We start from the raw sequence: 14,551 nt of genomic DNA, 5'->3' as shown, positions 1-14,551 counted from the left end.
AGCTCTTAGCTGGTAAAAGTGCGCTTGAAAGTTGAAAAAAGCATTTGCTAGTTAATGGCAGCCATGGAGCAAATAGCAGGCAGGTCCTAGGGCAAGGGAAGCCAGACTGTGCGTCTGCTGGCTCCCGTCACCAGTCTCATGTGGGAGAGGAGGCCAGCGAGTAGATTTCTTGTTAATACAAATATATAAAAGTTTGTTGTTAATATAAAATGTAAAGGATTTCTAATAAATAAATAAATATATATATTTATATATATATAATATAAATATATATAAATATAATATAAATATTCTGCCCCTAGTTCTGGGGCAGAACTAGGCTTTATAGCCAAAAATATTTTAAATGCATTGTTTTCTCTCTAATTATAAAAGCAATTTATATACACTCCATAAACATCAGAAAATACAGAAGTCACAGAAGGAAATAAAAATCTCACAAATGGAAGCATCTGGGAGGCTCAGTCAGTTAAGCTTCCAACTCTTGATTTCAGCTCAGATCAGGATCTCAGGATAATGGGATCGAACCCCACTTGGGCTCTGCACTCAGTGTGGAGTCTGTTGGGATTCTCTCCCTCTCCCTCTCCCCCTCCCGCTCCTGCTCATACTCACACACACACACACTCTCTCTCTCTCAAAAAAAAGGGGGGGGGTGCTTGGTGGCTCAGTTGGTTAAGTGTCTGCCTTCAGCTCAGGTCATGATCCCAGAGTAAGGGGATCCCTCCCCAAGTGGGGCTCCCTGCTTAGTAGAAAGCCTGCTTCTCCCCCTCCCTCTGCCTGCTGCTCCCCCTGCCTGTGCTCTCTGTCAAATAAATAAATAATATCTTTTTTTAAAAAAAAGGAAAAAAATTCTCACGAATGGGTGGGAACATTTTAGGAGACAGAATTAAGGTTGAAATGGGGAAGAACTTGCTAACAATTAGGAGTGAGCTCCCAATCACTGGAAGTATTAACAAAGGCTGGGAAGGGGTTGTGGCGCAGGAGGATGACCGGCCTTTAATAGGGCCTTCCTGCTCTGATCTGCTGGCACGGCAGCCTGTCCTCAGCCTGTCCTCAACCTGCCAGGTTCCCAACAGCATGTCCCATTGCCCCTGCCGCCCCCCACCCCCGAGCAAGGGAGGGCAAAGTGCAGCAGGGCTCTGCCGGGTGGCACCTGCCACCAGACTCGGGCTGGGTCCTGAGGATGGAAGGCCACATCTGTTTAATTTATCCGTTCAATAATTCACAGTTCTTTAAACATTTACTGAGTGGCTACTGTAGGGCAGGCATTACATCAAGCTCTGCGGATTAGGCATTACATCAAGCTCTGCGGATTGTTTCGTGAACCGCATAAACTCCAGACCAAGTTCCTACGCCACCATTAAAACGATACAAATAATTTCATCACAGCTGTTAGCACCAAGAAGGAACAGTCTTCCTTGTCCAGAAGAAAGGGAAGGCGTCTCCGAGGAAGCCAGCGGAGAGCTGCCCTTGGCTGGGTGAGTAGGAGTGAGTTAGCTGAGTGGCAAGGGCATGGGGGTGGGGGGCGTGGGGCCGGGGGGAAGGCCTGTGCTGGGGAAACTTCATGATGTGAGACGAGGCCTGTGTGGTCGCAGCCCTGGGGAGCAGGGCTCTGGCTGATGAAGGAGGCTGGGCCGGATCATGAAGGGCCAGGGAGGCCTCTCTAGGGCTGCGTGACCTTATTCCAAGGGCAACAGGAATTTTAAGCAAAGCAGTAACATGATCAGATTAGAGTTTTTAGGAAATCACTCGGCTGCTGTGTAAAGAATGTCTTGTAGGAAGACAAGATTGGAGGTCAGGAGACTAGCTGAGAGGCTAATGGACACTGAAGTAAGGGAGGTTGTAGAATGGGAATAAGTCATGAAAAGTAAGTCTGGTTGAGTGTGTGACCAAGCGCCCCTGCACGATCATTCAATCCTCGCAAACCCCTCTCAAGTAGGTATCATTATTATTATTTTACAGATAACACTAAGACTCAGAGAGGTTAAGAAACTTGCCCTAGGTCACCCAGCCAGGATTTGGACTTCGGCACTCTGGGTCCAGAGCCTGCTGCATAATTACTATCTATACTGGAGAAAAGTGGATAGATTCAAAGTGTACTTGGGAATAATAAGCCACAGAGCTTGGTGATTGGAGGCTCTCTTCCATGATCATAGCCAGATGATCGGTGCCGTTTATTATGGCCAGAACAGCTAACTGCAAGTGACAATTTGTTACAGTTGCAGCTTAATGGGAGAAGAGTTACAGATGAATTAATTTGCACTAGAATAATAATAGCGGCAAACACATGAAGCTTTCCATGTGCCGGGCACTCCCGATCTTCTATGAGGATAATTCACTTAAGCCTCACAAGAACACTGAAAAGGAGGTATTAGTGTTCTCATCCCTGCTCTGGGGTGAAGGCTTATGAACCCCTCATAATTCCCATGTTGATATCCTGACCCCCAAAGGTGATGGTAACAGTAAATGGGGCCTTTGGGATGTGATTAATTCACAAGGGTGCCTTATATAAAAAGGCTCCAGAGAGATCCCCAGCCCTCTTCCAGTGAGAAGGCACTGTCCGTGAACCGCGAGAAGGGCTTCCAACCAGAATGAGACCACATAAGCACCTTGATCTTGGACTTCTGGCCTCCAGAACGATGACCAATAAATTTCTGTTGATCTTAGGCTACCCGGTGTGCTATTTTGTTACAACAGCTTGAACAGACTAAGACAATCCCTGTTTCACAAATGAGAAACAGAGGTGCAGAGAGGCCAAGTGACTTAGCCAAGGTCACACAGTAGAAATTGTCAAAGCTAGGATATAAACCCAGGCAGGCTGGCTGCAGGGGGCAGGGGCTTAACCACAAGCCATGCAGTTTCCAGAAACTTTTGTAATAGAATGCTCCCCCCGACCCAAGGGACCCAAGGTTGGGCTTCACCAACGCAACACATTTCTCCAAGTGAAGGTCCAGGAGCTTGCTTTTGCTTCTGAACGTGGTCTGTGAGACATAAAATTGGCCCTAGGACATTGAAATAGTAAAATCTGGAACTCACGTACCTGCAGTGGGGTTCACTTGGTATGATTCTCGAATCAGCTCTAAGCTGCTTCTTGCCGGGGCCTGAACTGCTCCAAGGGATTTCTTCTCCAGACATTATTTTCTGAATTGGTTGGGAGGTTGTTTGCAGGAGGATGAGGAATTATTTGATGAGGAGCCCACCAGGAGATTTCTCGGGCTTCTGATGAAATCTTTTCATTATGCAGATGTGGCCTTCTTGGTGCTGAATAAAGCCTTGCTTAATTTGGATGCCTGAGGAATTATATTTGGAGGAATAGCTATTACAGGGAGCTAGTCATTAGGGGGAGAAGCCATTAGTTCTTCAAAAGCACGGGCGTCTTTTTTAATGGAGACTACCACTTTCCTCAAGTCCTACACAGCTCCTCGTGAACTAGACCCTGCAGGGGAGGATGCTCACATGTTTCTACAGATCTTCATAGGAAGCCTTAGACCCGACCCGCCTCTAAGGTTGCTGTTGGCGGCAGAGGGTGAGGGGGGCAAGACACCCACAGTCCTCGTTCCGTCGCAGTGTCACCGACCTCGCCAGCTTTTCTCCCATCTGCCCTCCCTTCCAGTCCCACCACAGAGTCCCACTCTCCCCAAATCATTTCTGTGGCTCCTTCCTGCTGAAAATGCCATCTTTGCTTCTTTTCATCTGGATCCTCTCCATCTCCCCCTTCAGGACCCGGCAGGGGTCTTCTTAAGACGTCTTCCCCAAGGGGATGCTTCCCTAAGAGTGGCCCATCTTTTGGCTTCGGCTCAGGTCATCATCTCAAGGGTCAGGAGATCAAGCCCAGCCTCAGGCTCTGGGCTCAGTGGGGAGTCTGCTTGAGATTCTCTCCCTCTGCCCTTCCTCCACTTGGGCTTTTTCTTTTTCTCTCTAAAATAAGTAAATAAATCTTAAAAAAAAAAAAAAAAAAAAAAAGGAGGTCTTACCCCCGCTTGCTCCAGGGAACCTCCAGTATTGTCTTACTGTAAACAAATTATAATTATGTGGTTATGGGAATCTTTGTCCACAATTTTCTTCCTTCTCCCCACCTGTGGTCCCCTCTGTCTGGCACTGTGCCCGGTGAGCCACGGCCATGCTAAGCAGACATACTTCTTGAGCTCTGTCCCATCTCTTGAATTCACTCCCGCTGGGAGAAACCAGTTGCCACATTTGAAGACAGCCTTGTAGAGAGGCCCATGTGGGGAGCAGCTGAGCCCCCAGCCAGGACCCGCACCGCCTGCAGAGTGAGTCACCCGTGAAGTGGCTCCTCTCACCCCAGCCAAGCCTTCCAATGACTGCAAACCTGGCTGACATCTTGACGGTGGGAAACACTGAGCCAAAACCATCCAGCTAAATTGTTCCCAAATTCCTAATGCACAGAAACTGTGTGAAATCATAAATGTTTGCTCTTGTTTTGAGCCATTAAATTTTGGGGAAATATGCAACAATAGACAGCTAATATACCTTTTTGCTTCTTTACAAGAAAATTTCCTTGTGTTGGCTTGTGTGCGAATACTATTTACTCACAGCTGCCTTGTGCGGGTTGGTGGGTTCCCATCCTCATACAAGGGGCAATTTATGCCCTGGGATTAGTATCCACTCCACTAGAAGCACAGAAGTCTCTATCTTTCTCTCCCTCTCTGTATTACATATACCAATAACTCATTACCTATTTTTTTAAAGGTTTTATTTATTTATTTGACACAGAGAGAGATCACAAGTAGGCAGAGAGGCAGGCAGAGAGAGAGGGGGAAGCAGACTCCCTGCTGAGCAGAGAGCCCGGTGCAGGGCTTGATCCCAGGACCCTGAGATCATGACCTGAGCTGAAGGCAGAGGCTTAACCCACCGAGCCACCCAGGCACCCCTCATTACCTATTTTTGATGCGTTACAGTTTTCAAAGAACTTTTTGTACGCATCTCATTTGAACCTCTTAGCAATTGACATGGCTATGCAATTCTACATTGCAGATATACTTATCACTTACAGATTGACTTTACATTGAGAACTTTTACAAAAATACATGGAGAAAGCCCTTTTTGCAATTCTTTCATATATGTATAGGATCAAGAGGTTTGCTTACTCAATAAATGTTTACTGACTCCCTACTATGTGTAAGGAGAGGGAGTTGGAAGACATATAGAAAAGAAGCAGAAATTAATTTGTCTTCAGGGAATTTATAATCTGATAGCAGTATCACGATGTGTACATAAGTAACTAAAATACACAGAAACTTCTAAAGCCCCAACAGCTAGCTTTGTCCTGGGGGTTGCAGTAACGTTTACGTGGAGAATCTTTCCATACCAGGATGTGAGATCCATGAGGGCAAGGGTTTATCCTTAACTCTCACACCTTGAACAGTACTTGGCACACAGTAAATATTTATTTAACAAATCTCACTGAATCCTCACAATCTTGTAAAAAAAAAAAAAAAAAGGCAGAAGAGCAGAGTGGTTACTCCATAGGTTCTAGAATAAGTCTCCTGTGTTTGGATCCTATCTCCATTAGTTGTAGGGAAGTGATCTCAGAGAAGTTAGTGACCCTCTCCGTGACTGGGTTTCCTGCCGTGAAAAGTGGGGATAATAATAATACCTAGTTACAGTACCTAATAATATCTCAGAGTTATCCTGAGGACCATATGAAATGATTTCATGCAAAACACTTGGGACGTTGCCTGACACACGAGAAACACTGAAATCCCCATTTTACAGACAAAAACATGGAGGCTTAGAGATGCTTAGCAAGCCACGCCCATGCTTTTAACTGTATCACTCGTATTTCCGAAAAAGGTGGTAAAGGAAGGCAGACCAAGGTCTGTGTCAGAACATTTTCTTGCAAAGATAAGGAAGAGTTGGTTCCTGTCTAAAGATGAGGATGAAATTAATGGAGACATCCCCTGAAACAGTCTGTTCTAAAACAAGGGTAATTGGATTCTGGCCATGGGTTGCTTTTGCTGCTTTCCCTTTCAGGGAGTGGAGCCCCGCTGGGGTTGGGGAGAGGAACTCCTCAGGGCAGCCATTTCTGCACGACTCACCGGGCAGTTTATAGCACCCTTTAGACACACCATGGATAGCAGGATTACTAATCACGATGTCTGCTGATGTAAACTCTATTTGGATACAACAATGTTTTTAAATAACCTCAAATACAATTACCACCCTGAGGATGGGGTGGTTGAATGACTAGAGAAATATCATTTAGCTACTTCATTAACTAATTACAGTGCTCCACGAGCAGTGACACAAGGCAGGGCTGTGGGGATGAGTCACACGGCTGAGCTCAGGGGCCACAGGGGGGGTTCCACGGTCTCTCTGGCACCAGCATCTGGAGGCATTCCTGAGTGGCGAAGAGGGACTCCTCCCTTCCTTGCTGTCTCCTTAGCATTCACGGGAGCTTGGGAGGCCCAGAAATCTCTCCAGGCCAGAGTGACCCACGGGGCTTCAACAAGCGCCACTCCCTTCCTCATTGCTTGCTGTCCTTACACCCAAAGACAGACTCTCAGAGGGCTTGGACTGGGCAGGCAGGTGGCTGGTCACTCATCGAGTTAATGAACCTGTCGTCTATGTTGTCTCGAGTGCTGTGTGCAAGAATGTTCGCTAGGGGCCAACAGGGCACCTGCTTCTCCATTGCCTGGGGAGCCCCTGCTGACCCGCCCTCTGGAGGAACTTGAATTCTCACTACACAGGGGCTGGCGGCGCTGTGGCTGTAGGGGGTTTTAAAAATTGTTTCAAGTTGTGAAAGTGTTTGCCAAGCACCACTTTGGACAAATCACCTTCTGAAACTTAGTTTCCTCAACAGTAAGAGGGGATAAAATTGGGCTCTGTCTCAGAGTTGTTGGATCACGTGACAGAGAGAATGTGAAGTTTCTAGCATAATCTTCGGCAAAAAGCCCAGGGCTCAGTCAACGTGGAGCTCGTATTTGTCATGTCATCATTTGACCACATGCACAGTCTTGCTGATGACATCCCACGACGGAGAGCAGATTCTGATCTCTGCTCCTCTCTCCCGGGGCACACCTTCTGTCATCATTCAGCCTCTCGACATCGGCCAGGGGACCGACTCTTCAAAATTCTCCTCCCGCACTTTGAAAACCAGTAACAGCTGCACACTGAGTCCTGAACAACAACGTTCCCCCAGCAGCTCCAGGTTCAAACTGGCAGACCACCACCCCCCCCCCCCCCCGTGATTTGTTTTGAATAAACATTCTTTAGGAGAAGTATAATGGAGGCTGGCTGGCGGTACTGACCCTATTTTTTCCTTCTCTTCCAAAGTGAATGCCAAAGACAGGATTAACGTTTCTCAGCCTAGTAAACACACCCATCTGGACTCAGCACAGGGAACATTAGCGCTCCAACCATTTCCTGTAATCAGCTTGAACGATCCAGGCCACAAGCTTGGAAATTAAATTCTAGAAGTGATTTTTCCATCCTGGAAGCTATTTCAATTACAGCTTCTTGCAGATGCACCTTGGATAAGCGGCAGACATACCAGCCCTGGCATTATGTAATGAATCTGCCCGGCGGGAAGCTTGCCACGACACTGCAGAGAGGCCGCCTGGAGGCTGAGAGCACCTCTGCCGGACTGGGCGCCCTACCTGCTCCCAACTCCCATGGCATTCCGGGCCTCCCGCAAGACCCTGAGCAGCCTGGTCCCCAGTGTGAGACTTGCAGTCCAAAGCGGGAGCCACATTTCAACGTCAGAGGCTGGGAACCCTGTGATGGGCAGTAAACCCCAGCGGCGGGAAAGCACTAGCCTGGCTTGAGGGAGAGGCTGAGCTCTCCAAGCTCAACGCCCAGTCAGTGGTGTGGAGGCAGGTGGAAGAGCAAGCCAAGACCCAGAGGGCGGAAACAGGGTGTAGGGATGTCTGTGTGGCTCAGCGGATTGGACATCTGCCTTCCGCTCAGGTTGCGATCCCGGAGTCTCTGGATCGAGTCCCACATTGGGCCCCTTGCTCACTGGGGAGCCTGCTTCTCCCTCCACCTGCCGTTCCCCCTGCTTGTGCTCTCTCTCTCTCTGACAAAAAAATAAACCTTTAAAAAAATAAAAATAAATTAATAAATAAAAGCGAGCGCGCGCGTGTGCGTGTGTGTGTGTGTGTGTGTGTGTGTGTGTGTGTGCGCTCATGCGCTTGGGTATGCACGTGACTCCAGGCAACACCCTATTCAAGTGCCAGGAGACTGGCGGGGTCTACCTGCCTTTGCCTATCACCATTGTTTTTAGCATTAGAAAGTCCTTTAGGACCTGCCCCAGGACCTTGCCTTTAAGACGTCAGATTTCTGGAGCGTGAGATTCAGAGCCTGATGTGCCCTTCTGAGAATCTCATTCTCGCAGAGGCGGGGCAGTGGAGTTTCTGAGCACAGAATGCGGTTGGGCAAAGTTTCGGAATTCGGGTTTGGTGGGCGGCAGAACCGGGCAGTTTGGGAGGTCGTCAGGCAGGTGGCAACAGAGTGATCTGAGAGCAGATGCTACTTTAGTCACTTTGCTCCAGCATGGGGACTCGGGGAGAGACAGACTGGCTCATGAAGCAGGAGCCTTGCATCTTTTTTTTTTTTTTTTTTTCTTTTTGGTATCCTACACAATTTGGGGGAAGGCTCTTAGGAAGGGAGGGCTGAACATTGGAGACCTGGCTGCCAGCAGCTCACCCATGGGAACCCCAGTGTTGGAGTCAACAGGGAGTCAGACAGACCCATCTTCAAGTCCCAACCTTGCAGTTTCCTGTGGGACTCAAATTATTGAACTGCACCAAGTGCCAGATTCTTTGCTGTTAAAGGGGGAATAATGGAGCTCCGGGTTATCATGGGTGTGGAATGAAGTGTGAGTGGGAGGCATCGTAGGGGGTGTTTAATAATAATGGGTTCTATCCAGGTAGTGCTAGATGAAAGGTTGCAGCTGGTGGCTAATGTTGAATTGTTTAGGCTACTTGGGGGATGGTGCTGCCCTTCAGTCCGGAGGCCTCCCTTAATGTCACCATGGTGACCAGTGGGATCAGCTCATCCAAAATCAGAAGGGCCTCCCCCTGCCTTTCCTGGGCTCCTGCTTCTACAGAATTCTGCAGATGATTCCAGCAGCCCCTCACCACCTCCTCCCTACAAGCCTGCCAGAAAAAGGGCACAAGCTAGAAGCAACACAATCTGGGTTTTTATTTATTATGGTATTTTATGTATTCTGCTGGCACAATAGAACTTGTTGGCCCTGAGCATTTTCACTGCCTCTCTTGGTCTCAAAATCCAAGAGGGAAAGATTTTAAATGATTCCTGAGTTTGTTTTTTATGATGGAAAAGTAATCATGCAAATTTAAGGTTAAAAAAAACCCTCAAATAATATAGGATGCTGAAGTTAAGTTACTTTACTTCTCCTGACCCAGTTTCCTCATCTGTAAAGGAGGGATAATAGTTAAGTCCCCGCTCTCAGGGTCATTGTGGGGACTAAATGCAGGCGTATGGGAAATGCCTGGTGCCATGGCTGGCTCAGAGCGAGCACCTGACATACGTTAATGATTATCATCCACCACTGTCCTCCTTCCAGCAATGGCTTAGTGTCTCCCTCTGGAAATAGTCTATGCTTGCAAGAAAATATATTTACATATTCATGCACATGGAGATATGATATCTACTGTTCTGCGACTTGCTGTTTTCACTTACTAATCTTGGGCAATAACCAGGTAACGTTTCACTGAATGGGTGTACCATTATTTCTATGACCAAAGGAGAAACATTTCAATTATAGAATTATGAACATTTATACAATTTAAACAATTACAGTATTTGTTGAGAAGTTTTATTTGAAAATACATGCAGAAAGCCATTTGAATAATCAAAACTTTTCAACATTTACAGGTTTTTTTTTTTTAAGAATTTTTATTTATTTAATTGACAGAGCACAAGCAGGCGGAGTAGCAGGGAGAGGCAGAAAGAGAAGCAGGCTCTCCGCTGAGCAAGGAGCCAGATGTGGGGCTCCACCCCAGGACCCTGGGATCACAACCTGAGCTGAAGGTAGCTGCCCAACCAACCAAGCCACCCAGGCGCCCTAAAACTTACAGGTCTTATAAACTTGACCCACACTGTATGACAACAGTGCTGCAGAGTGACAAACTGGAGCGTCACATTGAGAGCACCGTGGACCAGCCCGGACATGCCTAATGGGGCAGGTTAAAAACAGTGTAAGTTACTCTGCTTCTTCCAGATTAATTTGGAACAGAAGAGAACATGACAGGAGGTGTAATACTTGTTTGTTCAAGCTTTTAACTACAATGTAAAAGGACCAGTGGTTTTACTATTATTTTTCCATTTGGCTTCCTGGCACCTCGAATTCAATCAGTGTCCTGCTGTTCAGAGGTATTTTGAAGTGTGCCAAGTCTTAATTGAAGTGGAAGTGCCTGAAACCGAGTTAATACCACGAGCAACAGGGAGTCGAATTTATGGAGGTAAACTGTTGCTAGCTCTGCATTTCAACTACTTTTGGCTCCTGGGGTCAAGTTACATTTTCAGAGTAGCCTGGATGGTTGGGAACTGAGCTGGACTGGGCCAGGGGTGCAGATCTTGTGATTCTGTTGGGCTTTGGGTTCCCTTGGAGTGTACGCATTCTGCTAAAGGGTCCAGGGACCCCAGCTGGACAGCACCCGGCATGTGAAGCCTACTGATGACACCAGCGCGGTGCGGGGGGCTCGAGATCCAATGGGCAAAAGACGAGGTGACAAGGTGGGTCCTTGTCCTATCCGATTCTAGGCAGGGAGACAGACATAAATAAGCAAGCTAACAAAACCAAGAGAGCTTATGATTGCCACCAAGAAGGAAACAAATAGGGGTGAAATAGTAACTAGGGGAATCCACTTCCCATCGGAGGTGAGGGAGGAGAGATATGGGTTGGGATTTGATAGATGCCAAGGGCCTGGCACCAGGAAGAGCTGTGGAAGACCATTCTCAGCAAAAAGGAAGAACAAGGGGTGGGAAAGAGCTGGCTATGTTTGATGAGCTGAGAAAAATCCAGATGACTAGATCACGGTGAGGAAAAGAGAAGAAACTCTACCAGTGGGCTCCGTTGTCTTGCAGGATCTCACAGACCACAGCCAAGAGTTTGGATTTCATTCTCAATGCTGCAGAAGATTTTAAGCAAAACGGGGATGTAGTCTGATTCCTGTCTTTTCAAAAAGATCATTTGATTGCAGTGTGGAGAATGCACTGAAATGGAGGTCGGGGGGGAGGTGGAGGCCACTTGCCACGCAGGAGGTGGTGGAGGCAGTGGCTACAGCAGTGGAAGGACAGCTCGGTTCTAAATCCGCCCCCCACCCCCACCCCAAGTAGGTCAGAGCCCACTGTAGGCTCTAGCAGACAAAGATTCTCCAAGGGTTCCCATCAGCTGGTTCATAAAACATCTCTCGAGGGCGTGCCCAGCACAGGGGTTAGGACTGATGCTGTCTCACGGAGTAGACCAACCCCCCGCGCCCCGACAAATTAAATTGTAAGATGCCAGGCCTCAGGCACTGGTGACCATGAGCACTAGAGACAGGGGTGTCAGGGAAGATCTTTCCCACGCCACAGACACCTGCTTTCAGGACCTTTGGCAACAACGTGAACTATATCCTGTCTAGGCCACCTTTCTTTTTTCTGGCCCAGAAATCCGACTGATCCCATCTCCCCCCACCGACAACCATCCAGACCCCTTTTGCCCGCTGTAGCTACCCCTACACGGGTCTGATTTTAAAGTGGTGTTGTAACCTAAATGGATCTTCAACGTTTGGTGTGTGTGGGAGGACAGATTTAAGGTCTGGTCGCCTTGCCAGCCTCCCTCGGGCTGCAGCTGAACAGGAAGGCCACATTACAGGCTTGGAATGCTGCATGGGTTCAGAGAAGGCCAACCTCAGGGCAAGACCTCTCGAGAGACGGGCCAGGGGCTAAGCCCCCGTTTGGAAGCTGGATCTTGGAATGCCGATGGGGAGCCATCCTACAGTTTTTGCGAGGTGTGGCTTTTCTCTCTCGTTGCTTTTAAGATCTTCTCCTTGTCTTTGACATTCAGCAGTTTCACTACATTGTGTCGGGATATGGATTTCCTTCTATTTGTCATACATGGAATATACTGTCATTCTGATCGTTAAAGGGCTGAATTGTGTCCCTTCCACAAAAAACATAGTAGAAGTCCTCAGCCCCTGGTGACTGGCTTTGAAGAGAGAATTTTTAAAAAGAGGTGATTAAGTTATATGAGGTCATTAGGGTGGGCCATGATATCCTTAGGAGAGGAGATTAGTACAGAGGTACACACAGGGAAAGACCACGTGGAAACACGGGGAAAAGCTATCTGCAAGCCAAGGAGAGAGGTTCACTAGAAACCAATCCTGCCAATACCTTGGTCTCAGACTTAGAGCCCCCAGAATTGTGAGAAGATAAATTTCCTTAGTTTGTGTTACCTACTACATCATGTTTTAAAATGGCATTTTGGCTAGGGGAAGTCAAGAATGCCCAAATTCGATCTTTGGCTTATTACTTCTACCTAGCCCTAGTTCCCAAACTGGAGGCCACGACAGGCAGCTGGGAAGCCACAGGATCGGTGATTGCTTCCTGCAAGCCCTGGTGCAGGGAGAGGAGGTACCGGGGCTGGCCCCCTGCTGCCCCCTTTACCCTACGTCCGTTGGGCTGTGAAAGCTGCTCACAAGCTTCGAGGTCTAGTATTTATCTACCACCCCAGAGCTCAGACTGGAGTCTCAGGTTTTGCTGCTGTGCTGCGAGGAAGAGCTGGTTTCACAGAGACCCCTTGTCATCAGGGCGAGTGCTTCCAGAGCGCGGGAGTGAGAAGACCTCTAGAGCAAGGGCAGGGCTGGTGCAGCTCCGGGAGCCGAGGGAGCGGGAAGGAGAAGCGAGACAGTCACAAGCTCTCCCGGGAGGAAGCAGTCCATTCCTTCCTTCCTCCTATTACCACTGTACAGGAAGGGACTCAGGAAAGAACCACATGCGGATGGAGACAAGGTCCTTTTTACTCAGCTACTCTGTCACGGGGAAATGTGGTCGACCCCAGAGAAACTTAACCTTGGAGTGCAATCCAGCCCGAGCTGGGAGGAGGCCAGGAAGGGAACGTGAACTCCCTCTCTCGGAGGACCCTCCTGTTCACACAGGGCAGCTCCAATCCCATATTTTGACAATTTAAATGGACACATTTAAATTGTTCTTACGCGTCCAACAACTGTTACATTGCTTGTTTTCCCTTTCCCTCAAAGAGCCTACAGTCTCCAATGATGAGGTGCTCCTCCAAATCTTGTGACCGGGACGGGAATTGTCATCTTTTTTCCCCTCTGGGTCAGCCAGCCTCTGGCTGAGTCCTTAGGGACAGAGCTCCCTCTGCTGGTCAGGAGCTGGAGCCTTCTGGATCTTGAACAAAAGCCCTTCTTGCGGTGACATCAACTTCAAATAATTGTCCTCATAATCATCTAGAAAAACCCATTTATGGTACAGTACAGTTATCTATTGTCGTAGATTAATAGTGTTACTGTGAAGTATAGCAAGGGCTGCGGAGTCAGCCTGGGGCCCTTGTGAGCAGTGACCTTTGGCATATTTCTTAATTTCTCCGAACCTCAGTTTTCTCATCTGTAGAATGGATATAATAGCACTTGTGTCAGTGGGGTCCAGTCAGGAAAACAGAAATTACTCTGGTTGCGTTCACAAAGAGAACACAGGGTAATTGTGAAGCGTGTGTCAGAGGCCTGAGAGAACAGATCGGGTGTTTTGAGGTCCCAGAGAACAGCTGTGGGGAAGCAGCCACCATCCCCGCGGTGGAGGGAAGAGCCTGGATGACCAGAACTCTTTAGGTCCCTATTATTGCTCAAGAAACCTCCCCAAAGCTTAGAGACTTACCGCTCTCGGGGTTGGCTGGTTGGCTAGGCAGTTCTTCTCCTGGTCTCACCGAGACTCATTAATGCTTCAGTCCTGCACTGGAAGGTAGGCTGGGTCGTGTGAGAGGTAGCCCGACAGTCCGGAGAGGAGACACCTCAGAGCACAGATGCTCCTCCAGCCTCGGATTCCTGTCTGTCCCATTGGCCAAAGCAGATCGCCTGATCTAGCCATGTCCCGCCCAAGGGGACCACTCCAGGGCCTGGATATCAGAAGGCAGGATCCATGGGGGGGGGGGGGGGGGGGTGTCACCGGTGTAATAATCCATCACAGGAACTGAACCTACAAATTTAGAGGAAGGGGCTTCCGGCCACGTACTACCTCGGGATCTTGGAGGAGGGGTGTCCTGGAGCTGGGCACAGACGTGGGGCGTGCAGGCCTCCGCCCTCCTTATGCCCCACCCCACCTCCCGCTTCTCCCCCTACTGTCCCCACACCGCCCATGCCCTCTGGCTGTGCTGGGAATGAGGAAAGAAGTTGGAAACTGGAACCATCTGCTGCTCCAGGGGAAGCAGTAAACAGATTTAAGAAGGGGCAAGTCTCTTCCTTCACCTTCCAAACTTCCTCTGACAAAGGAGACTTGTGGCTTGCGGACTCCCAGCCCAGCGTCCCGGAGCGCAAGGGCGGGGGGGGGGGGGGGGGGGGGGGGGGGGGGG

At 48.7% G+C, this 14,551-nt stretch overlaps 1 long non-coding RNA gene across 3 annotated transcripts in view; it reads left to right on the top strand.

Annotated features, from left to right (window-relative positions):
* Window positions 1–1,167: 1,167 nt before the first annotated feature.
* Window positions 1,168–14,551, top strand: part of LOC132016825 (uncharacterized) — a 21,409-nt gene continuing 8,025 nt past the window's right edge. The window contains exons 1-3 of one of the 3 annotated variants that reach the window (XR_009404014.1): window positions 1,168–1,475; window positions 9,899–10,445; window positions 11,071–12,027. This is a non-coding gene — a long non-coding RNA (uncharacterized LOC132016825). Of the gene's footprint in view, window positions 1,476–9,898; window positions 12,028–14,551 lie in introns of those variants that run through there. The other 2 variants (XR_009404015.1, XR_009404013.1) reach the window with 2 other exon arrangements.

Source organism: Mustela nigripes, chromosome 4 (genome assembly GCF_022355385.1).
Source record: "Mustela nigripes isolate SB6536 chromosome 4, MUSNIG.SB6536, whole genome shotgun sequence".
Classification (NCBI taxonomy): domain Eukaryota; kingdom Metazoa; phylum Chordata; class Mammalia; order Carnivora; family Mustelidae; genus Mustela; species Mustela nigripes.
This window is presented reverse-complemented; position numbering and strand designations above follow the sequence as displayed.